At 48.4% G+C, this 26,256-nt stretch overlaps 1 long non-coding RNA gene across 6 annotated transcripts in view; it reads left to right on the forward strand.

Annotated features, from left to right (window-relative positions):
* Nucleotides 1-200: 200 nt before the first annotated feature.
* Nucleotides 201-26,256, forward strand: part of LOC135055362 (uncharacterized) — a 302,272-nt gene continuing 276,216 nt past the window's right edge. For all 6 annotated transcript variants that reach the window (XR_010243728.1, XR_010243727.1, XR_010243729.1 and 3 more), the window contains exons 1-2: nt 201-387; nt 19,769-19,800. This is a non-coding gene — a long non-coding RNA (uncharacterized LOC135055362). The remainder of the gene's footprint in view (nt 388-19,768; nt 19,801-26,256) is intronic.

The following is a 26,256-nucleotide window of genomic DNA, read 5'->3' on the forward strand; positions in this document are numbered from 1 at the left end:
ATCACATGCACACAGAGGCATCGGAACTGGGGGGGCAAGGGGGCATCTCGTCCCCCCAAAAAAACATAGCGAGGCACCGATCAAGGTACAGGAGGAGCGGAGGAGCGATGTGCGGTCAGGTTAAAGACCGTACATTACATCCTCCGCTCCATGCAGTGAACATCCCAGGCCCGGTGCGGCCCCTCCCCCGTCATTTTCAGGATTTTTTTAATTGTTATTTCTGCCGCTGCGCTGCTAGTCATACAGCAGCAGCATGCCTGCAGTCTGAGGATATCCGCCTCCTTGAGCTCTGCTCTGCGAGGTTCCCGGCCGTCAGCATGAGTGAGGAGGATCTCTCCCCACGCGATGGATGCAGACGGCGGACCTACTGAGCCCGGAGGTGGACAGGTGAGCGGGGACGGAGAGGGTGAGGAGGCTGGCTGTGCACTGTGCGGCTGGAGGCATCCCCAGAGACAGCATGGGGGAGAGAGGGAAGAGGCGGCTGGAGGCATCTTGACAGCGGGGGAGGGGGAGGAAGCTGCCTGTGACGCTGGAAGCATCCCCTTTGCTCTGTGAAAGGGGAAGAGGAGGAGGAGGCTGTCTGTGCTGCTGGGACACCCCCTGTGATGGGGGGAATAAAGGGGAGAGGAGGCTGTCTATGCTGCTGGGAGGCATCCCCTGCCCCTGTCATTGTGCAGGGGGGGGGTTAGGAGGTTGGCTGTGCCCTATCATCCACTATCCCCCTGACACCCTCACCATGTCACCCACTATCTCCCTGTAACTCTCTCTCCCTGTAACCCACTATCTCCATCACCTAGTATCTCCGTGTCTCCCTCACCATGTCACCTGCTATCCTTCCGTCACCCTCATCATGTCACCCACTATCCACCCGTCACCCTCACCATGTCAGCCACTATCCACCCATCACCATCACCATGTCCCCCACTATCCACCTGTCACCCTCACCATGTCACCCGCTATCCCCCCGTCACTCTCGCCATGTCCCCCACTATCCACCCGTCACCCTCACCATGTCACCCACTATCCACCCATCACCAGCACCATGTCCCCCACTATCCACCTGTCACCCTCACCATGTCACCCGCTATCCCCCCGTCACCCTCGCCATGTCCCCCACTATCCACCCGTCACCCTCACCATGTCACCCACTATCCCCCCGTCACCCTCACCATGTCACTTGCATCCCCCCGTCAACCTCACCATGTCACCCTCACCATGTCACCCACTATCCCCCTGTCACCCTCACCATGTCACCCACTATCCCCCTGACACCCTCGCCATGTCACCCACTATCTCCCTGTCACTCTCTCTCCCTGTAACCCACTATCTCCATCACCTAGTATCTCCCTGTCACCCTCACCATGTCACCTGCTATCCCTCCGTCACCCTCACTATGTCACCCACTATCCACCCGTCACCCTCACCATGTCAGCCACTATCCACCTGTCATCCTTACCATGTCACCCCCTATCCCCCCATCACTCTCAACTTGTCACCCACTATCCCCCCATCACCCTCACCATGTCACTTGCATCCCCCCGTCAACCTCACCATGTCACCCTCACCATGTCACCCACTATCCCCCTGTCACCCTCACCATGTCACCCACTATCCCCCTGACACCCTCGCCATGTCACCCACTATCTCCCTGTCACTCTTTCTCCCTGTAACCCACTATCTCCATCACCTAGTATCTCCCTGTCACCCTCACCATGTCAACTGCTATTGCTCCGTCACTCTCACTGTCACCCACTATCCCCCTGTCACCCTCACAATGTCACTCAGTATCCCCCTGTCACCCTCACCTTGTCACCCGCTATCCCCTCTGTCACCCTCACCATGTCACCCGCTATACCCCCTGTCACCTTCACCATGTCGCCCACTATCCCCCTGTCACCCTCACCATGTCACCCACTATCCCCCTGTCACCCTTGCCATGTCACCCGCTATCCCCTCTGTCACCCTCACCATGTCACCTGCTATACACCCTGTCACCCTCACCATGTCACCCACTATCCCCCTGTCACCCTCACCATGTCGTCCACTATCCCCCTGTCACCCTCACCATGTCACCCGCTATCCACCTGTCACCATCACCATGTCACCCCCTATCCCCGTCACCCTCACCATGTCACCCGCTATCCCCCTGTCACCCTCACCATGTCACTTGCATCCCCCCGTCAACCTCACCATGTCACCCACTATTCCCCTGTCACCCTCACCATGTCACCCACTATCCCCCTGACACCCTCACCATGTCACCCACTGTCTCCCTGTCACTCTCTCTCCCTGTAACCCACTATCTCCATCATCTAGTATCTCCCTGTCTCCCTCACCATGTCACCCACTATTTTTATGTCACCCAATGTCTTTCTGTCACCCACTATTTCCCTGACACTTTCTGTCTCCCTGTCACACCTCCTTGCTGAGAAGTGCTGCTGTTGCTGCCGGTTGCCAGTGCTTGTCACTGTGACAGGCAGCAGCTGCGCCGGCAGCATGAAAAGCAGCTCCCCCCTCTATGCCTCCTTACTGAGGGAGCCGCACTGTCCTGCCTGTTGCTGCCAGAGCCTGTCTCACTTACCACAGGCAGTGCAGCAGTGGCGCCGGCGGCATGAAGAGATCCGCCCAGGAAGACCACACTATCTTAGGCAGCTCTGAGTACTCTCTGAGTCCTGAGCTCCGCCTCCCCAGTGGGCTGCTCTAACTCAAAGGGATCGCCGCAGCACACAGACAGAATCCCAAGTGTGACAGGCTGCTGCCTTCGCCTAAAGAAGAGAGGAGGCATTACTTACACTCCAAATATATGGTAATCGACAGTCGGGGATGGGGGGGGGATGACTCTCTGTATGTTATAATGTGTATATGAATGTTTAATCCACACTTTGATTTAGAGTATTTTATTTATTTTAATAAAGCTATTTTTATAGGCCCCTTCCCTCACTTTCCTTGTAAGTCCACCCTCAGTGCTCCTGCCTTCACCCTCACTTTAACACCCCATCAGTGCCCATGTCCTCACCCTCCCTGTAACTCGCCGTCAGTGTCTCTGCCCTCACCCGCCCTGTAACTCCCCATCAGTATCCCTGCCCTCACCCTTCATGTGCACTCACCCTCCTTCTAACTCCCCCCTCAGCATCCCTACTATCACCCTCCCTGTAACTTTCCCCTCAGCGTTCCAGCCCTCACCCTCCCTGGAACTCCTCCCTCAGTGCTCCTCACACTCCTTCTAACTCCCTGACAGCTCCCATGCCCTCACCCGCCATGTAATTCCCCGTCAGTGTCCCTGCAGTCACCCGCCATGTAACTCCCCGTCAGTGTCCCTTCAGTCACCCGCCATGTAACACCCCATCAGAGTCCATGCCCTCACCCTCCATGTAGCTCCCGCCTCAGTGTGCACTCGCCCTCCTTCTAACTCCCCCCTCAGCATCCCTACTCTCACCCTCCCTGTAAGTCCCCACTCAGAGTCCCAGCCCTCACCCTCCCTGTAACTCCCCCCTCAGCGTCCCAGCCCTCACCCTCCCTGTAGCTCCCTCCTCATTGCTCCTCACACTCCTTGTAACTCCCTGTCAGTGCCCATGTCCTCACCCTCCATGTAACTCCCCTTCAGTGTCACTGCCCTCACCCGCTATGAAACTCCCCATCAGCGTCCCTGCCCTCACCCTTCATGTAACTCCCCCCTCAGTGTGCACTCACTCTCCCTCTAACTCCCCCCTCAGCATCCCTGCCCTCACCCTCCCTGTAACACCCCCTCAGCATCCCTGCCCTCACCCTCCCTGTAACTCCCACGGCCACTACTAAAAGTCACCTTGACGCCAGCACTGCACTGGTCACTGCTAGCACTTGACCTACTCTCCCTGCTACATGGGGCACGTGGTGGGAAACTAGAGTGACATGGGAGAGCTGAAGTGCTAATTTTGCAGTTCTGTGTTCAAATAGTCGCCACCTCCAGGGGGAGTGTATATTCGCCGTGCAAGTGTGCGATTGCATGTGTACGCCGAGCTGCTAAAATCAACTTTGTGCAGTCTCTGCGCAGCTCAGGACTTACTCCTACAGTTCGATCACATCAGGCTGATCGGGGCCGGAGCTCACGTCAGACACCCTCCCTAAAAACGCTTGGGGACACCTGCGATTTTCTGGACACTCCAAGTAAACGGTCGGTTACCACCCACAAACGGCCTCTTCCTGTCAATCACCTTGCAATGCCTGTGCCAACGGATTTTTCGCATCATCCCCTCACTGACCAGAGATGCCCTTTGTTGCTGTCCAATGCGCGTGCGCAGTTAATACCTGATTGCCCGCTGTGCGAAAACATACAGCAGCAATCAGATCTGAATGACCCCCTTAGTGTGGATCTGGCCTTCTCAATGTATTTCAGGTGGATCTGGCCTTTAGTGATTCAGCAATTTAGGGGCGTCAAAATTAGATTATATCTTGCCCCCCAACCTAAAAACGTTCTGACGCCCCTCCATGCACAAAATGATAGTCTGAAGTGTCCAAAAATAAAATGACTCAATGAAGAAAAAAAATGAATTCACCTAAATTTGTTATGAATTTGATTTTGAAATGTACTATATTCTTACTGACAGAAGATAAGTGTTCATGGGAAGCATAGGAAGAATATACAAACTCCACACAGATAGGGCCAGGGTGGAAATCAAAAAGCTGTGGCCTCAGTGCTGTGAGGCAGTAATATCAGGTCTCATCACCCAATCGTGTATTGTGCTCCTCTGGTATAATAGGGCTTTATATCTGTATCTTTCAGATTTAGTTTTTGATCATTAGATTGTATAGTGGGCCATAAGCATTTACAAGAATGATGCACCATATCGCGCACTGGGCTATAACCCAAGGAAGCTTCTTCCTACTCTCAGTTTTAACTAGAGATGAGCAGGTTCGGTTCCTCGGAAACCGAACCCCCCCGAACTTCACCCATTTTACACGGGTCCGAGGCATACTCGGATTCTCCCGTATGGCTCGGTTAACCCGAGCGCGCCCGAACGTCATCATCCCGCTGTCGGATTCTCGCGAGATTCGGATTCTATATAAGGAGCTGCGCGTCGCCGCCATTTTTCACTCGTGCATTGGAAATGATAGTGAGAGGACGTGGCTGGCGTCCTCTCACTTTGTTTCAGGGGGCTGCATATCTTTATTCTGGGGACCAGCAGTATTATAGGAGGAGTACAGTGCAGAGTTTTGCTGACCAGTGACCACCAGTATTATACGTTGTCTGCCTGAAAAACGCTCCATATCTGTGCTCAGTGTGCTGCATATATCTGTGCTCACACTGCTTTATTGTGGGGACTGGGGACCAGCAGTATTATATAGGAGGAGTACAGTGCAGAGTTTTGCTGACCAGTGACCACCAGTATACGTTGTCTGCCTGAAAAACGCTCCATATCTGTGCTCAGTGTGCTGCATATATCTGTGCTCACACTGCTTTATTGTGGGGACTGGGTACCAGCAGTATTATATAGGAGGAGTACAGTGCAGAGTTTTGCTGACCATTGACCACCAGTATACATTGTCTGCCTGAAAAACGCTCCATATCTGTGCTCAGTGTGCTGCATATATCTGTGCTCACACTGCTTTATTGCGGGGACTGGGGACCAGCAGTATTATATAGGAGGAGTACAGTGCAGAGTTTTGCTGACCAGTGACCACCAGTATTATATGTTCTTTGCCTGAAAAACGCTCCATATCTGTGCTGCATTGTAGTATATTGTAGGAGTACAGTGCATAATTTTGCTGACCACCAGTATATAATATATAGGAGTACGGTACAGTAGGTAGGCCACTGCTCTACCTACCTCTGTGTCGTCAAGTATACTATCCATCCATACCTGTGGTGCATTTCAGTTTTGCACAGTTTGCTGACCACCAGTATATAATATATAGCAGTACGGTACAGTAGGCCACTGCTCTACCTACCTCTGTGTCGTTAAGTATACTATCCATCCATACCTGTGGTGCATTCCAGTTTTGCACAGTTTGCTGACCACCAGTATATAATATATAGCAGTACGGTACAGTAGGCCACTGCTCTACCTACCTCTGTGTCGTTAAGTATACTATCCATCCATACCTGTGGTGCATTTCAGTTTTGCACAGTTTGCTGACCACCAGTATATAATATATAGCATTACTGTACAGTAGGCCACTGCTCTACCTACCTCTGTGTCGTCAAGTATACTATCCATCCATACCTGTGGTGCATTTCGGTTGTGTGCTGTATATATAGTAGTAGGCCATTGCTATTGATACTGGCATATAATTCCACACATTAAAAAATGGAGAACAAAAATGTGGAGGGTAAAATAGGGAAAGATCAAGATCCACTTCCACCTCGTGCTGAAGCTGCTGCCACTAGTCATGGCCGCGACGATGAAATGCCATCAACGTCGTCTGCCAAGGCGATGCCCAATGTCATAGTAGAGAGCATGTAAACTCCAAAAAACAAAAGTTCAGTAAAATGAACCAAAAATCAAAATTAAAATCGTCTGAGGAGAAGCGTAAACTTGCCAATATGCCATTTACGACAAGGAGTGGCAAGGAACGGCTGAGGCCCTCGCCTATGTTCATGGCTAGTGGTTCAGCTGCACATGAGGATGGAAGCACTCATCCTCTCGCTAGAAAAATGAAAAGACTTAAGCTGGCAAAAGCACAGCAAAGAACTGTGCGTTCTTCTAAATCACAAATCCCCAAGAGAGTCCAATTGTGTCGGCTGCGATGCCTGACCTTCCCAACACTGGACAGGAAGAGGTGGCGCCTTCCACCATTTGCACGCCCCCTGCAAGTGCTGGAAGGAGCACCCGCAGTCCAGTTCCTGATAGTCAAATTGAAGATGTCACTGTTGAAGTACACCAGGATGAGGATATGGGTGTTGCTGGCGCTGCTGTTGTTGCTGCTGGGAGTCGATCGGCATCCCAGAGGGGAAGTCGGAAGATCACTTGTACTACTTCCAGTAAGCAATTGACTGTCCAACAGTCTTTTGCGAGGAAGATGAGATATCACAGCAGTCATCCTGCTGCAAAGCGGATAACTCAGGCCTTGGCAGCCTGGGCGGTGAGAAATGTGTTTCCGTTATCCACCGTTAATTCACAGGCAACTACAGACTTGATTGAGATACTGTGTCCCCGGTACCAAATACCATCTAGGTTCCATTTCTCTAGGCAGGCGATACCGAAAATGTACACAGACCTCAGAAAAAGAGTCACCAGTGTCCTAAAAAATGCAGTTGTACCCAATGTCCACTTAACCACGGATATGTGGACAAGTGGAGCAGGGCAGACTCAGGACTATATGACTGTGACAGCCCACTGGGTAGATGTATTGCCTCCCGCAGCAAGAACAGCAGCGGCGGCACCAGTAGCAGCATCTCGCAAACGCCAACTCGTTCCTAGGCAGGCTACGCTTTGTATCACCGCTTTCCAGAAGAGGCACACAGCTGACAACCTCTTACGGAAACTGAGGAACATCATCGCAGAATGGCTTACCCCAAATGGACTCTCCTGGGGATTTGTGACATCTGACAACGCCAGCAATATTGTGCGTGCATTACATCTGGGCAAATTCCAGCACGTCCCATATTTTGCACATACATTGAATTTGGTGGTGCAGAATTATTTAAAAAACGACAGGGGCGTGCAAGAGATGCTGTCGGTGGCCCGAAGAATTGCGGGCCACTTTCGGCATTCAGCCACCGAGTGCCGAAGACTGGAGCACCAGCAAACAGTCCTGAACCTGCCCTGTCATCATCTGAAGCAAGAGGTGGTAACGAGGTGGAATTCAACCCTCTATATGCTTCAGAGGATGGAGGAGCAGCAAAAGGCCATTCAAGCCTATACATCTGCCTACGATATAGGCAAAGGAGGGGGAATGCACCTGACTCAAGCGCAGTGGAGAATGATTTCAACGTTGTGCAAGGTTCTGCAACCCTTTGAACTTGCCACACGTGAAGTCAGTTCAGACACTGCCAGCCTGAGTCAGATCATTCCCCTCATCAGGCTTTTGCAGAAGAAGCTGGAGACATTGAAGGAGGAGCTAAAACATAGCGATTCCGCTAGGCATGTGGGACTTGTGGATGGAGCCCTTAATTCGCTTAACCAGGATTCACGGGTGGTCAATCTGTTGAAATCAGAGCACTACATTTTGGCCACCGTGCTCGATCCTAGATTTAAAACCTACGTTGGATCTCTCTTTCCGGCAGACACAAGTCTGCAGAGGTTCAAAGACCTGCTGGTGAGAAAATTGTCAAGTCAAGCGGAACGTGACCCGTCAACAGCTCCTCCTTCACATTCTCCCGCAACTGGGGGAGCGAGGAAAAGGCTAAGAATTCCGAGCCCACTCACTGGCGGTGATGCAGGGCAGTCTGGAGTGAGTGCTGACATCTGGTCCGGACTGAAGGACCTGCCAACGATTACTGACATGTCGTCTACTGTCACTGCATATGATTCTCTCACCATTGAAAGAATGGTGGAGGATTATATGAGTGACCACATCCAAGTAGGCACTTCAGACAGTCCGTACGTATACTGGCAGGAAAAAGAGGCAATTTGGAGGCCCTTGCAGAAACTGGCTTTATTTTACCTAAGTTGCCCACCCTCCAGTGTGTACTCCGAAAGAGTGTTTAGTGCAGCCGCTCACCTTGTCAGCAATCGGCGTACGAGGTTACTTCCAGAAAATGTGGAGAAGATGATGTTCATCAAAATGAATTATAATCAATTCCTCCGTGGAGACATTCACCAGCAATTGCCTCCAGAAAGTACACAAGGATCTGAGATGGTGGATTCCAGTGGGGACGAATTAATAATCTGTGAGGAGGGGGATGTACACAGTGAAAGGGGTGAGGAATCGGAGGATGATGATGAGGTGGACATCTTGCCTCTGTAGAGCCAGTTTGTGCAAGGAGAGATTGATTGCTTCTTTTTTGGTGGGGGCCCAAACCAACCAGTCATTTCAGTCACAGTTGTGTGGCAGACCCTGTCGCTGAAATGATGGGTTTGTTAAAGTGTGCATGTCCTGTTTATACAACATAAGGGTGCGTGGGAGGGCCCAAGGACAATTCCATCTTGCATCTTTTTTTTCTTTCATTTTTCTTTGCATCATGTGCTGTTTGGGGACTATTTTTTTGAAGTGCCATCCTGCCTGACACTGCAGTGCCACTCCTAGATGGGCCAGGTGTTTGTGTCGGCCACTTGTGTCGCTTAGCTTAGCCATCCAGCGACCACAGTGCACCTCTTTTTTGCTTTGCATCATGTGCTGTTTGGGGACTATTTTTTAAATCGACCATCCTGTCTGACACTGCAGTGCCACTCCTAGATGGGCCAGGTGTTTGTGTCGGCCACTTGGGTCGCTTAGCTTAGTCATCCAACGACCTCGGTGCAAATTTTAGGACTAAAAATAATATTGTGAGGTGTGAGGTGTTCAGAATAGACTGGAAATGAGTGGAAATTATGGTTATTGAGGTTAATAATACTATGGGATCAAAATGACCCCCAAATTCTATGATTTAAGCTGTTTTTGAGGGTTTTTTGTAAAAAACACCCGAATCCAAAACACACCCGAATCCGACAAAAAAAATTTCAGGGAGGTTTTGCCAAAACGTGTCCGAATCCAAAACACGGCCGCGGAACCGAATCCAAAACCAAAACACAAAACACGAAAAATGTCTGGTGCACATCACTAGTTTTAACCTGTTTTTTTCAGAAGATTCTCCTGTGGGACAGACATAGTGTAGTACGTTTTTGCATTCACAACAGATGCCTTTTCATAACATCTAGTCAGGAAACCTCTCAACATTTCATCAATATGTTGTTCAGCCACGGATTGTGAGATTATAAATTGTGAGAAGGATAACCTGTATTTACAACATTTTGAAATCTGTATGCATGCAACAATATCTTGCAATCTGTCAAGTTTTTATATAATGATGTTGTGAGTTTACCATCCTTCAATATTATAGCTACTACATCAACAAAGTTTACAGACAGTGCACTATTACTGTTTGTGTATATATATGTATATATATATATATATATATATACGTATGTATATATATAAATATATATATCTCCAGTATTTATTTTTATATTTTTTTTTATATTTAGAGACAGGGGATATTGTCCTTTAGCCCTAGAGGAACAAAAAAAGCAGGTTCTTCAGATGGATAGGGCCAGCTTATTACAACCTGTTAAACGTTCTCATGACAGGGTTATTCCCTGGGTGAGCAATTTCACCACGGCCAGCCCCATTATTCGGAGAGCCACTAATGCACTCTGGCCCATTGTGAGCTCAGACAAGGAACTCCCTGTCTTTAAAAACATGAGACCTCTGGCAGCGTTCAAACGAGGTAGTAATTTACGTGATAGACTAGTTCATGCTGATATTACAGATCTTGGGATCAAAAAACCGGTTAATGTATATACCAAACCCCCAGGCTGTTATAAATGCCTTAATTGCACTACTTGCAAATATATGGTAGCATGTAAAAATTTTAAACATCCCCATCTTGATAAAATCTTTGACATCAGGTTTGTCCTCACTTGTACGACTACTTTTGTAGTGTACATTATCGTGTGTCCTTGTGGCCTTTATTATATCGGCCAGACTACCAGGAAATTCAGGGAGAGAATGAATGCCCACAGGTCGGCGATCAATATGACCCTAAATGGGAAAGATATTGATCAGCCAGTATCCCGACATTTTAAACTGGCAGGTCACACACTCGACGATCTAAAATACTACATTATAGATCATGTACCTGTTTCCCTTCGGGGTGGTGACCGTGCCAAACAATTATTAATAAAAGAATCCCGTTGGATCGTTCGTCTGGGCACTACGAGCCCTATGGGGCTAAACGAAAAGATCAATTGGAATAGTTTACTGTGATTTGGTTGTTTGTCACTGTGATCTTTCGGTTTTTATTACTTATGGTATTATAATGGGTTAAACTAAATTATACTATTCCTGATCCTGTTTGTATCCTCTGAAATGTCTGTATATATTTTATATGTTGGTTTTCTTATGTGTTCCCTCTCCCTGCAGCTCTTGTGCCGTGATCCCATTCGGTGTCCTCGGCTGCGCTGCTGGAGCGCAGGAAGCTGTCTGTGGAACGCATGCTTTGCGGTTACCACAGCAACGGGGGCCGCGCACCAGGAAGTTCAGTGAGCAGTGGTTCCGGTGGGCGTGCGGTCTGAGCGCTGGACGGAGCGGGAACATGAGGGACAGGTAAGGGTATTTATGTATGTGTTGTCCATGTATGTTTTGCTGTAGATGTTATCCTGAGGACGGGGCAACTGCTCCGAAAACGTTAGATGCTGTAACATCTCAATACAGTTATCTTCTTTCACCATTTCAAAATAGTCTCTGAGTGCCATCTTTTCTTTGCTGGATATATATATATATACACACACACACACACACACACACACACACACACACACACACTTGAGTCACATTATTATGACCTCCTCCTACATTTAATGTCAGCAGTATATAGCCCATGAAGTATGTCTTTTGCCAGGATGCGGCCGAAAGGTGAAGGGTCGCGCATGTGCACAGTGGCCTGTGCGCATGCACAGACTCTTTTAATGCAGCAGCTGCATTCGGATCTTAATAGACCCCATAGTGCTAACTGACTCACAATAAAGAGTGTAACTTTTTTGGTTAAAAAAATAAATCTCAAAATAATTTTTTGTTATTACACTGCAAGCTGTAACAGATTTCCATAATAACTGAAAATTTAGCCCATTTATATACATGCATTTGATACAGGAATCAATTTTAATGCAATTAAGCATATTCATTAAAAATGAGGTAATCTACAACTAACCCCTTTAGTTCATTATGAAATACCCTGGAAGTAAATTGCACTAATAATCAGTGGGACTGGTTCTACTCACTGGGCAATGCTGAGTACAACTGCTGCTTTTATGTCTGGTCTTGCATTAGTGTCCTGTAGATACAAAGTAAAAATCCATTTTTCTCTGCTGCACGAAAACCTTGTTTCTTGTCTGTTGAATTACATTTCCTGCCCTCCAGGATGAGGCAGTATTTATATTATATCGCGTAACATTTATTTCCAATCCGTAGATCTCTACATTAACTAACTGCAGAATCATATCTACCTTTGCAGATTGTTCTCCACAATTTAGGCTTCCTGACAGCACGCTGAACTGGTGGCAGATCTAAACCATTTTGATAGTTACTTTAAAATAATCAGCCATTTGTTCCTAACAGCGTCGCAGAGAATCACAAGCGTTTCATTTCACGGCTAATTTACTTTGTAATTATAGATCTGTTGGTAAACATTGGCATAATATTCTGCTTAATATTCTTTTGCTTGTTTGTGCATTAAACCATTGGCGCCCTGTAATGCCTTCACAGAAGCAGCATGATAAAAACTGAAATGGGTTTTGCAAAGAAGGAAATTAAGTTAAATGTTACATTTTTGGGTTTAATGTTTATCCATATGCTACCAGAACAGCAGACCATATTTCCTCCTAATTAGCTGTATTTGTGTGGATTTATTGGAAAGAAATTGCTCAATACTGTCTGCAGACATTGAGAGAGATTTACAGTATTTAGTAGAGAGCTTGTGATCCATTTAGAAGTCTCTTGGGTTCCTACTGTATGTTGCAGAGGAGGATTGAGAATTTAGGGGAACATTTACTAAGCAGTGATAAAAGTAGAGATGTGAGCCAGTGGAGAAATTTCCCCATCAACCAATCAGCAGCTCTGTATCATTTTATAGTATGCAAATTATAGATGTTACTTCAGTGCTGCTTGGTTGCCATGGGCAACTTCTCCACTAGCTCACTTCTCCGCTCTTATCACTGCTTAGTAAATGTACCCCTTAATGTCACTGGAAAATATTCAAATCTCCTCATTCAGGTGGGGCCAAATTCACTGTAGGCAGGACAAACATAAAATTATGCAGAGTTAGCACACAGTTATCCTTAGCCATATTAATGGTAAGAGACTGATTTAGGGCCCCCCTCCCTCAAACAATCCATAGTACTATATTTTAATTACTGAATTATGCCCCTTAGATTATTTGTTGTTTTTCCTCCTTATATTCCTATACAGTAAATTACTTTCCCCTTCACTGATTGCACCATGTCCCCTCATCTCTAATTTCCGTGATTACGCCACTCAGTTACTGCATTTTAGATGCACTGAATACAGCATGTCCCCATACCCCATTATTACACCCTCACTCACTGACTGCATTGTACAGTATATAACAGGGACGTGCAGTCAGGGGAGGCAGTACCTCCGCTGTCATAATGATTAAAATAATAAAAAGTCTGTGATAAATATCTTCATTTATTACTTTAATAATGTCCCCCCCCCCCCCCCCGTGAAAATGTTGAGGTTCTCCAAGTACCAGCAAGTGGGAGAGGCTTGCTGGGCCTTGTAGTTCCACAACAAAAAACTATGTCCTTTGTTTTACACACTTATGCCTATCAGCCCGGCACCCACCGCCCAGAGGTGCTGGGTACAGCCTTGGGCTTCACTCCTGGCCCTTGGGTGCCTGGAGGGGGGGACCCCTTGATTTAAGGGGTCCCCACTCCTCCAGGGAACCCCGGCCAGGGGTGGCTAGTTGGGGGGGAGTAATGCCACGGCCGCAGGGACCTACATAAATGTGTCCCCCGGCTGTGGCATTATGTCGCTGGCTAGTGGAGCCCGGTGCTGGTTTTAAAAATACGGGGGACCCCTACATCTTTTGTCCCCCCTATTTTTGGAACCAGGACCGGTCTAAGAGCCCAGTGCTGGTTGTCTAAATAAGGGGTACCCCTGTCAAAATTTTTCCCAGTATTTAAACAACCAGGACCGTCTCAAAGAGCCCGAGGCTGGTTATACTTAGGAGGGGGGACCTCACGCATTTTTTTTTTACATTTTTTAACCCATTCAGACCCTTCTCCATTAAGTTACTGGAAGCCCTGGACAACAAAATTGCATTCATGTCCTCCTCCCACTCCCTTCCCAGTCCCAAACACTAATTATTATTATTTTTTCTATAAAAATGTACAATATATCACAAGTATGATGAGCAGGCAGGCAGCGGGCATTGGCGGCATCAGACTGAGATGCAAATTAGTGGCGGAGGGCTGGGTCAGTTGATGATGGGCAAGTTTGTAAGCCATTGGTGGTGGCAGCAGGCATCGGCTCAGAGGCAGTAGCGGGCATTGGCTCGGCGGTGGTAGGGGTCTTCGGCAGGATCCGGCGGACATTATGGCTGTAGTGCCTCACCAGTCACTGACCTCACCGCACGCCACTGGTATATAAGTGACTCAGGCTTACTGATTGTAGCAAACTCCATCACCTAAAATACTCATTATTATTCCCCTTCACTCACTAACCGCATTTTAAAATACCCAGGTCTTAAAGTTGTTCTGGAGTGGTAGTGGAAATAATTTCCCTCGCCACCTACCCACCCTCCGATCAGGCAGAGTCAGAGCCAGTGATAGGGTTTTTAACCCCCCCGGTTGCAAAAAAGCAGTGTGGACTCACAAGTAAGGGTATGGTCACACAATAGTACCCCCAGTTCAAATTACGCTGCAGTGAAACAATGATGTTCACGTTGCTCCTATTAATATTACACCACATAGTAGTGCCCCTGATTCATGTTACTACATACAGTAGTGCCTCTTATTCACGTTACATCACACAGTAGTGCCCCTTATTCACTTGACTTCACTCAGTAGTGTCACTTATACACAATACCCTCAGTAGTAGTTCCCCTTCTACATAATGGCCCTCATTCCGAGTTGTTCGCTCGGTAAAAATCTTCGCATCGCAGCGATTTTCCGCTTAATGCGCATGCGCAATATTCGCACTGCGACTGCGCCAAGTAAATTTGCTATGCAGTTAGGAATTTTACTCATGGCTTTTTCATCGTTCTGGCGATCGTAATGTGATTGACAGGAAATGGGTGTTACTGGGCGGAAACAGGCCGTTTTATGGGCGTGTGGGAAAAAACGCTACCGTTTCCGGAAAAAACGCAGGAGTGGCCGGAGAAACGGAGGAGTGTCTGGGCGAACGCTGGGTGTGTTTGTGACGTCAAACCAGGAACGACAAGCACTGAAATGATCGCAGATGCCGAGTAAGTCTGGAGCTACTCAGAAACTGCTACGAGGTGTGTAATCGCAATATTGCGAATACATTGTTCGCAATTTTATGATGCTAAGATTCACTCCCAGTAGGCGGCGGCTTAGCATGAGCAAATCTACTAAAATCCGCTTGCGAGCGACCAACTCGGAATGACCTCCAATGCCCACAGTAGTAGTGCCACTTACACAAATAATGTCCACAGTAGTAGTGCCCCTTACACATAATGCCCACAATAGTAATGCCCCATACACATAATGCCCACAGTAGTGCCCCTTATACACATAATGCCCACAATAGTAGTACCCCTTACATATAATGTCCACAGAGGTGCCAATTATACATGTACCTTTAGGAGCTCCCTGCATTGTATGCCTTCAGCAGCTTTTCTGCCTCTCTGTGTCCCTCCAGCCTGCTATAACCTTGTCTTCAGCATGCACAAAGCCTGCTTACCTTCGTGGTTCTTCTTCACTTCAGCTGCGGTGATCTCATTACATCACTTATGCTGGGCCAGAAAAGGAAGCCTCTGGGACCTGAGGAGGGGATTAATGCTGTCTGACACACACAGTGTGTGTGAGTACCAGGAGTGCAGACTACAAGTGAAGGACCATGGAGTTGCCAGAAGCTAAGGAAGGAAGAGTGGCTGCAGCTCATAAATGACACTAGCACCACCAACATCATCTATTGACGTGGGTGGTGGGGTGGGCTTTTCTGTTGGAGTTACTGTGCAAGACCATGATAGAGTTGGAACTACTTCCACCTACCATTACGCGTGACAGAACTCAGTTCCATCCCTTTCCCCCCACTTTAAACCCTGATAATACCTTTTATTACACTTCTCTATCAGTGGCTGTATTGATTATATATCAGTGCACCCGTCATCCCCCCTCACTGATTGTAGTGTCTGCTGCAATCAGTGGGGAGGGGGGTGGGGAGGCATTGATATTCTATAACAGATTAACACTAAAGGCACTGATATATAACCAATACAGTTACTGACTGATGGGTGCAATAATGGGTATTTTAAGGGAGGAGGTTCTACTAGGACATAGGGAATATGCTACAATCAATGGGGGTGGCACTGATATATAATGCAGGCACCCATACCTTAGAATACATAAGTGTTGCCTGCATTATATATGAGTGCCTCTGCCCCCCCCCTTCCCCCCACTTACTGATTGGAGCAGCCTAGCAGGTCAGTCAGTGTGACTGTATTGATTATATATCAGTGCACCACTGATTGTAGCAGGCATCTCCTATACACAGTATCTGGTCTCTAGGTCAACCACACTTATGTCGACATGCATTATGTTGACATGGTTACTAGGATGACATGACAAAAGGTCGACATGAGTTTTTCACAATTTTTCCCATTTTTCATACTTTATGATCCACGTGGACTACAATTGGGAATGGTAACCTGTGCCGAGCGCAGCGGTAGAAGAGCGAGGCACCTTGCCCGAAGCATGGCAAGTGAATCGAGCCATGCGAGAGGACAGGGTGCACTAATTGGGGTTCCCGGTCACCATTCCAAAAATTTAAAGACATTTGAAGCACATGTCCTGGGTCCATCTGTGGGGAGCTTCACAAGGAGTGCACTGAGGCTGGAGTTAGTGCATCAAGAGCCACGACACACAGATGGACCCTGGACATGGGCTTCAAATATCATATTCCTCTTTTCAAGACGCTCCTGAACAACAAACAACGTCAGAAGCGTCTTACCTGGGCTAAAGAAAAAAGAGACTCTATGGGGCATTGCCAAGAGAAAGATGAGAGACATGAGACCGAACAATGCAGAAGAGCTGAAGGCTGCTATTGAGGCATCCTGGTCTTCCTAACACCTCAGCAGTGCCACAGGCTGATAGAATTCATACCATGACGTATTGAGGCAGTAATTCATGCAGAAGGAGCCCAAACCAAGTACTGAGTACATATGAATGATTATACTTTTCAGAGGGCCGACATTTCTGTATTTTAAAATCCTTTTTTTATTGATTTTATGTAATGTTCTAATTTTCTGAGATTTTGGATTTGGGGTTTTCTTAAACTGTAAGCCACAATCATTAAAATTATAACAAATAAAGGCTTGAAATATCTCACTTTGCATAAAATGAGTCTATATAATATATTACTTTCAACTTTCAAGTTGAATTACTGAAATAAATTAACTTGTGCACGATATTCTAATTTTCTGAGTTTCACCTGTATAGTGCTGTTTTGTAGTGTGGGGAGGCAGTGCAATGAAGTAGTATGGGTAGGTAGTGTAATAATGTAATGTAGTGATATTGGGGCTAATTCAGACCTGATCACTGCTGTGTGTTTTCGCACAGCGGACGATCAGGTCTGAACTGCGTATGCGTAGGTACCGCAGTGCTCCGGCGCATGCCAGAGATGCGATCGGCATCTCTGACCAGCGTTCGCTGGGCAGGAGGGGGTGGGCTGGCGGTGTTGGGCCGCCATTTTGGGGGGGTGGTCCGGGATCCACAGGTGTGGCTGGACCGTGTGTGGGGCGGCTGCGTGACATCGCACGCAGCCGCTGTGACCCGGAGAGCGAAGGGTAGCTCCCTGTCAGCGCACATGAGCTGTGCTAGTAGGGAGCTACTCCTCAGGTACAAAAGCATCGCTGCCGTGCAACGCTTTTGTACCTGTGCAGGGTGGGGGTGGGGTCAGAGCCAGACATGTGGGGCGGACTAGCCCTGTGTGGGCGTCCCCCCTCATGTCTGTGAAAGTGATCGTAGATGTGCTAAAGTTAAAGTCTGAAATACCTCCATTGTGTGGAGACTTAGGGGGACATTTAGTAAGCAGTGATTAGAGCGGAGAAGTGAGCCAGTGGAGAAGTTGCCCATGGCAACCAATCAGCAATGAAGTAAATCTATAATCTGCATAATATAAAATGATACAGAGCTGCTGATTGGTTGATGGGGCAATTTCTCCACTGGCTCACTTCTCCGCTCTTATCACTGCTTAGTAAATGTCCCCCATAATTCAATAATGTGTAGGGAGGTAGCACAGTAGTGTGGTGTGGGGAGTAGTGCAATAATGTCAGATGGTAGCCAGGGTCGGATTATAGGCAGGGCGGCAGGGGCACTCACGCAATGCCCTGCTACTCTCATGAGATTATGACATCTGCAAGACTCTGTGTGTCTCAGAGAATGTCGTGGTATTAGGTCCCATAGAGCTGCTGACACTACACAGTACTGTTTTGAGCAAATCGGTATAACCACTTGCTTGTACGTTTACAATCTGTTTGTGGATATCCCACAGCTCCATACTGTGACCACTGATTCTCCACAGCAGCGAGCGGTGATATACTCGCTGCTGCTGCAGCAGAGCCGGATTAAGGGAGGGGCTCTGGGGGTAAGTAACCCTGGGCCCCACGCTGTTAGAGGGCCCCCGCCACCTGCCACAGATCGGATCTCTATTATTGATCCGATCTGCGACGCTGCGCTCCCTGCTCACCCCACTGACAGCCGTCAAGCAGCCGCCACCAGCGATGCAGACTTTTACTGGGCAGCTGAGCCGAACGACGGCTCCGCTGTCCAATAATACCTGATTCTGCAGCTTGCGGCTCTGTGACTGATTGGATCGCAGACTGCAGGGGAAGATGGAGGCTTCATCCTGGGCATGCACAGCCTCGGCACGGGTAAAGGTTGTTGTACCCAGTGGAGGAGAGAGAGGAGCGTGCGCTCCAACTTTTCTGTGTGTGTGTCACTCGTCACGGGTTCACTACGGCTGGCCGGCGGTCGGGCTCCCGGCGACCAGCATACCGGCGCCGGGAGCCTGACCGCCGGCTTACCGACAGTGTGGCGAGCGCAAATGAGCCCCTTGCGGGCTCGCTGCGCTCGCCACGCTACGGGCACGGTGGCGCGCTACGCGCGCCACACTATTTTATTCTCCCTCTATGGGGGTCGTGGACCCCCACGAGGGAAAGTAAGTGTTGGTATGCCGGCTGTCGGGCTCCCGGCGCCGGTATACTGAGCGCCGGGAGTCCGACCGCCGGCATACAGAAGACCACCCCTCGTCACAGCCTGTCTTTCCCATCAGCACAGCAGTGCAAAAGTAAGAAAGGCTGCATTAACTTTTTGATGTTATCAAAATTTGAAGTTAATGTTCTGGGTCGGTCTATCTATCTATCTATCTATCTATCTATCTATCTATCTATCTATCTATCTATCTATTATCTTTGTATCTATGTATGTATCTGTCTATCTACACACACACACACACACACACACACACACACACACACACACACACACACACACACACACACATATATATAGTGTGTGTGTGTGTGTGTGTGTGTGTGTGTGTGTGTGTGTGTGTGTGTGTGTGTGTGTGTGTGTGTGTGTGTGTGTAACCCTATTCCCGTGTGAGGGTTAGCTATAGAAGAAGCCCCCGGTGTTAGGAGCTTCCTCTGAGTTCACCAAGTTGGGACTATCTTTGTGCCTCCACCCAAGCTATATGTAATGAGGTGGCTTGCCTGGGTAAGCCGAGGGTGCAAAAGAGGGTAATGCACCTTATGTTTCCCACCACGAACTATATGGCACTGAGGGTTTGGTTATCGAGAACTACTGTTGCTGTATACAGTTAGCGTCAGTGGCTTTACTTCCCCCATTGGTAATACCCTGCAATACCTGTTCTCTGTTCTTCTTTCCAGGTTGGATCAACTCTCCATGGGCACTACACCAGGTAAGTACTAAAGTTGTTTTTATTACCATGTAATCCTAAAGTTTATATTGTAACCTATTGACAAAAACCTTAGAAGAGAGTTGCTATACCCACCTATACATATCAATAATGCATGCAATACAAAAAAACTAAATGTCTACCAGACCATAGACCCGGGAATTAGCAAAGTAAAAAAATATATCTGCGCAGTGAGGGTTATAGTACACTTAGAATGGGGCCCCATATATATTGTTCGAGGTCCAGCTGGGAAGTTCCTTGACCATAAACTACTGTGTCAGTGGGAATTGCATCTCACCTATACCTATCCTTCAATAATCCGTTATACTTCTGGAGAAATCCCTGTCGTAGGCGCTGCATGCTACTTCTCTCTGCCGTTTGAGCCAAATTACGTTGTCGGAGTCTGAGATTGAGGAAGGTTGGTATGACTTGTGGCGCTGGCTGTTATAGTGATCCGTATGTCTCTCTGGTGATGCCAGAATAGACCCTTCTGTTCATACTAATGTCCAGGCATATACCCAGCTGGGCTGTGGGGAATGGCCAGCTGTTCTCCGTTCCTGTAGATACCTTGGCGGACTATTGCATTACTCTACGTACTTAAACAGTGTAAAGTGACAGACATTAAACCAGGTAAGGATGCCCCTTTCCACCTGATAGCTAGTATAAGTGATATGGTAATGTTTTCTACCCTGCCCTGTGGTAACTAATGGATCTCCCGGTGACTCGGTAACTTCAGGCTTAGTCTTCAATCTATCTAGACAGCACCTGGGAGGTGACTTAGAGATATCGGCGGCAGACTGCCTATGCTCCGGTTAAATCCAGATGCTGGGCCACTTTTCTCTGTCTCTCTCCAAACGGAGAGGTTACCATCACAGGAGCCCCTCTCCTGACTACCGATCTCCTTTCGGTATAGGACTTCCTTGGGGGTTCAATCTTTCCCTCTCTAATAGTAATATTATCTCATTTATAGTTGTCAGAGGGTAGCTCCTGAATGGGCATCCTTAGTCTCTACGCCAGCACCTGAGCCTGACACTGCCCCCCTTATGCAAATAATGAACCCTTCGGATGCGGAATGTCCTGTTGCCCCCTGGTCTAGTCTGTAGTGTCCTTGCAGCAATGTTTTATCCTAGATATCACCGGTTAACCAGTGGCCTAAGGCGGTGTCCCTTCTATGTGTGGTGGCTTAAGCAAACACTTGCTCCTTCACTGATGCATGAAATGTCTATTAAAGACAGCCTAGGCAGCCAAGCTAAAGGTCTACTGTGAGGGCTCAGCGTCTCAGGGTATTAGTGCGCAGTCTATTTAGGGTAGGACTTACTCCCCCAATGGGAAAGTTGTATGCGCTTGCTTCCCCAATTCCTAACTGGGCTGATGACAGACAGGGCTCAGTGGGCTTCACCCAACTGTGTGGATCAGGAAGCCCTGGGACAGCATCCTCCGTTGCTATGGAGCCAGCTGCAGCCTGTCTGTTCCTCCTCCTCTGCTAACCAGGCCAACCCTTTTTGCTGCCTGCTACAGGTATAGGGCGCTATCCCCCGGCACTCACACCAAGAAGGCTGAGGCCAGTCTCACCACCGTGGCTGCACAGCGCCTCTGGCCGCCGATCTCCCCGCTCCGGATCGGCTCAGAGTCACTCCCGTTCCTGCGTCTCTGTGCCTCTGCCCAGTTCTCTCCACCGCCAGCGGACACCTTGGATGTCTCTGCACTCCGGACACCACTGCTCCTATGAAGGTACTTTGGAGCTTTCACTATGGGCTTCTCCCGCACATCTAGAGTCTCCTCGCCCGCCACACGCCCTCCCCTCCGTCACATCATATGTAGAAGATAATATATCCAAGCTCAGGGCCGAAACTAGGATTTTCGTCACCCGGGGCAAGGCGGTAATTTGCCTCCCCCCCCAAAAAAAAAATACAATAAAATAAAATTAATAAACATGCAAACAAACAAACAAACAAACAAACAAACAAACAAACAAACACTGTCAGACTAAAATAATCATATTATCAAAAAATGTGAAAAAAAGGGGATACTATTGGACATTATTCCCCTATGTGCCCCAAATGCCCTAAGCGTCAAATGCCCCCCCCAGCAGCGTGTTCCACTACATGCCCCCCTGTGAATCCCCATACATTGCACTATATCACTGCACTACATTCCCATATCCACTGCATTACATCACTCGTACAACATCCCCTACATGCTGAACTACATCACTAAACTACAGCGTGTCTTCTCAATGGTGTGTAGGCGGCAGCTTGTTATCGGTCGGTGCTGGGCAGGCAGCAGGGATCATAGCCTGCTTAAAAACACAGCACCAACAGCTCACCTCTATAGCTTGCACAGTTCACTGCATGCTAGTCGCAGCACTGCATGGCAAAGAAGAGAGTTTAAGACAGTAGCCGGCATAGGAGAGATCCCAGGAACTGGAGCTCATCAGCACAGCGTCAAAGCCAACTGTGGGCAGACAGGTGGGTCAGAAACATTGCCCCGGGAGCAGTCTGCTGTCTCACTGGAGCAGCACAGCACTGCTGGTAAAAAAAACCAAAAAAAACCCCTGTTCCTCTGAAACTCCTCGGCACCCCCTCAATTCCTGCACCCGGGGTGCATGCCCCCTTAGCCCACACCTAGTTACGGCCCTGCTATCCGATCCCCCCCAGTTCAAATTGTACAGTGTCTGTCATATATATATATATATATATATATATATATATATATATATATAAAAAATTATTTTAATTTTAGACTTTAGGGCCCCGTTGTTTTAAGTACCCCCGGCCCCCCGAAGCCTTAATCCGGTTCTGTGCTGCAGTGAAGTTACCTGAATCCAGAGAAGGACACTGGCACCTATGCGGTGAACTCAGACGGCTCCCAGCAGTGACCACTGACCCACTACAGTATCAGCGGCACTCCCACAGAGTCCCTAGATACCCGGCTGACTCCCCCCAGTGGTAACTTCTGGCCAACTACAGTTAGCAGGGAAAAACTTTACAGTGCAGCTTACTGTGTGGGGCCTCCTCCGCCAAGAGGGGGATGTTAGTTGCTCCTTCGACCCTGGCACACCCTGTTGGAGCCATCCCTTGCAGCCTTGCATCCTCACTCTCTTATTATTATTGATAAGGTTCCAACAAATCTGATTCCCAGAGGAACCCACAAACCTTAATCCAGCCCTGAAGGTAGCGTAGTATTATGGTGTGGGAGGTAATGCAGTAATGTGGTGTGGGAAGGTAGATATAGGGCCTAATTCTGAGTTGATCGCAGCAGGAATTTAGTTAGCAATTGGGCAAAACCATGTGCACTGCAGGAGAGGCAGATATAACATGTGCAGAGAGAGTTAGATTTGGGTGGGGTGTGTTCAATCTGCAATCTAATTTGCAGTGTAAAAATAAAGCAGCCAGTATTACCCTGCACAGAAATAAAATAACCCACCCAAATCTAACTCTCTCTGCACATGTTATATCTGCCTCCCCTGCAGTGCACATGGTTTTGCCCAATTGCTAACTAAATTCCTGCTGCGATCAACTTGGAATTACCCCCATACTGCAGGGATGTAGTGTGGGGAGGTAGCGTAGTGATGTAGTATGGGAGGTATAGTGTGGTGATGTAGTGTGAGTAGGTAGCATAGTGATGTAGTTTGGGGAGGTAGATATAGTGAGGGAATCCAATATGGGGAAGTAATGTTGTGGTGTAGTGTGGGGAGGTAGTGCAAGGATCTAGTGCGGAAATGTAGTGTGGGAAGGTAATATAGTGATGTAGCGTGGAGAGGTAGCACAGTGAATAGTATGTCACCAAACCCCGTAACCACCTGGAAGAATATCTCTATGGCGCTGATCATACTACCTGTGATGGCACATAATAGGCCCTTCCTAAATCTCAGCTCCAGGCCCACGCGGACCTTAATCTGGCACTGGTCTAATCGCATACAGACTGCCAGGAGTATTTAGCCATCCCAGTTCTCTGACAATACCCTTTATGCACCTTTTCTGGAAAGGCAACCCGGAAATCCGCAGGACCGTAAGCAGCTACTTTGGTTGCCTTGTGGTAAATCCGCTACTGCAAATGAGACTCCAGAAGCTGCAACAAAAAGTACTTTATCTGTGAATCACATGTGTATGTATCCCTGCTAATTGAATTTTGCTGCCTCCAGGGGTGGATTGGGAACAAAAAGCGGCCCTGGAAAAATTTGTACTAGTGGCCCCACATGGGCAGCACCAGAGGTGTAAGGTCTTGCCATGGGCCATGGCAGCAGCACCCTCCCCCCAAGACTTTCCAGATAGTGGGCATGTCCAGCATCAAGGGGGAAGTTAAAAAGAAATAAAATTGAATATTATGAGCACATTATATGATACACCTTCAGAATTTAGGAAACTATATAATTCTTTAGAAAGATATATTTTCTTGCTTATTACACCAACCGTATCCCAATCACTATTCACTCAATCTTATATGTCAGCCAAGCAGGCAGACAGAGCATACACTAGATCATCTGCAATCACAGGCTAAGTGGCAAAGTCATTTTCATATATGTAAATTATTTTGCATCTTATTCATTATGTCTATAAAAAGGACCACATGTCTTCAAACTAAACAGGCCCCACGGGTGCGTCGGCCCACCGGGGATCTTCCCTGCAAACCCTATGGCCAATCCGCCTCTGGCTGCCTCTTGTGATCAGCTGCCAATTGAATATGCCCGATAGATTGTGTGTGTTTTCTTTTATTTTTATAAAAAACTAACACATTCGGTGTCTGTTCTGTCATTATTGTAATGTCTTTTTTACTGGTGGCCCACAGGTTGCAATATCCATGCATGCTGGCTCCACTGTAAAGAACAATGGGGGTCATTCCGAGTTGATCGTAGCTGTACTAAATTTAGCACAGCTACGATCATCTTCCCTGACATGCGGGGGGACGCCCAGCACAGGGCTATTCCGCCCCGCATGTCAGTCCCCCCCCCCCCCTGCAGAAGTGCAAAGGAATCGCACAGCGGCGATGCCTTTGCACTTCAGGAGTAGCTTCCGGCTAGCTACTCATCGCTCCCTGGCCCGCAGCGGCTGCGCGTGACGTCACACAGCCGCTGCAGCCCGCCCCCCGCTTGGTCCAGCCACGCCTGCGTTGGCCGGACCGCACCCACGAAACAGCGGCCAAACACCGCCGTTCCGCCCTCTCCCGCCAACGATCGTCTCTGCCTGTCAATCAGGGAGAGGCGATCGCATCCCTGCTACGGCCTTCGGCCATCTGCCATGCGCCGGTGCATGTGCAGTAGGGACCCGTTCACTCTGCTGCATTAAAAAGCAGCGAGCGAACGGGTCAGAATGACCCCCAATGGGCCTAATTCAGACCTGATCGTAGATGTGCTAAATTTAGCACATCTACGATCAGTCACACAGACATGCGGGGGGACGCCCAGCACAGGACTAGTCTGCCCCACATGTCAGGCCTGACCCCCCAGCACAAGTACAAAAGCATCGCAAAGCGGCAATGTTTTTGTATTTTAGGAGTAGATCCCTACCCCTGTGTTGCCCGGACCGCGTCCCCTAAATGACGGCCAAATGCCGCCGGCCTGCCCCCTCCTGCCTAACGACCGCCTCTGCCTGTCAATTAGGAAGAGGCGATCGCATGGCTGAGACGGCCGCTGTCTGGCGCACTGCGGCGCCGGTGCATGTGCAGTTCAGACCTGATTGCTGCTGTGCGAATACGCACAGCACTGATCAGGTCTGAATTAGGCCAAATATTAATTTCTATTATGCACTTTTAACACCACAGTGGTGTACAGTATACCCCTGGATTTTCACCTAGGGTTGGTTAATCCATGAGGGGAGGGACCTCAATTTGTTTTTGTGGTCCCAACTTGACAAGGATTTCCAGCCCTATGCTGACCAAGTTGGGGCTGGCTTTATGGTATGGCAGGGGAACCCCACGCTGTCTGTGTCCTTGCTATAGTGTAAGCCAACTGGCTGGTGCAGCCTGGTGCTAGTTTTTGGAAAATCAGGGAGACAAACCTGCTGATTTTTCCCCTGATTTTCCCATACCTGACCAGGCTGAGAGATCCAGTACTGGTTATGGATTTGGAGTGTACCCCACACATTTTCTTTAAATAAAACTTTATTTTATATTTAACCTTTACATGCCATCATTGTGATCTGTGCAGTGCTTCTCCCACTTGCTTGCCACAGGCAGGTGTATTGTTTGGGTGTGTTAGCTGTCATTTTTTTGTGTCAGTTTATGGTAGGTTTTAAAATTGACCTTTAGTATGTAAATCTCTGATTTTCTATGTTCATCTATGTGAATGTGTCAAAAACTGAATTCTAGGGGGCGTGGCCTAGCTGCTAACCAGGGAAGACGTGCCGCTTCAGAGCTCCCGGCCGTCGCTATCTGTTTGGGCTTCCCTGGCTCATAATCAGCGGTCTGTGGGCCCTGCCGCCACCCCTGTCATCCTGTAGACCCCCCTGGTGCTCGCTGCGG

This window comes from Pseudophryne corroboree, chromosome 3 (genome assembly GCF_028390025.1).
Source record: "Pseudophryne corroboree isolate aPseCor3 chromosome 3, aPseCor3.hap2, whole genome shotgun sequence".
In the NCBI taxonomy this organism is placed as follows: domain Eukaryota; kingdom Metazoa; phylum Chordata; class Amphibia; order Anura; family Myobatrachidae; genus Pseudophryne; species Pseudophryne corroboree.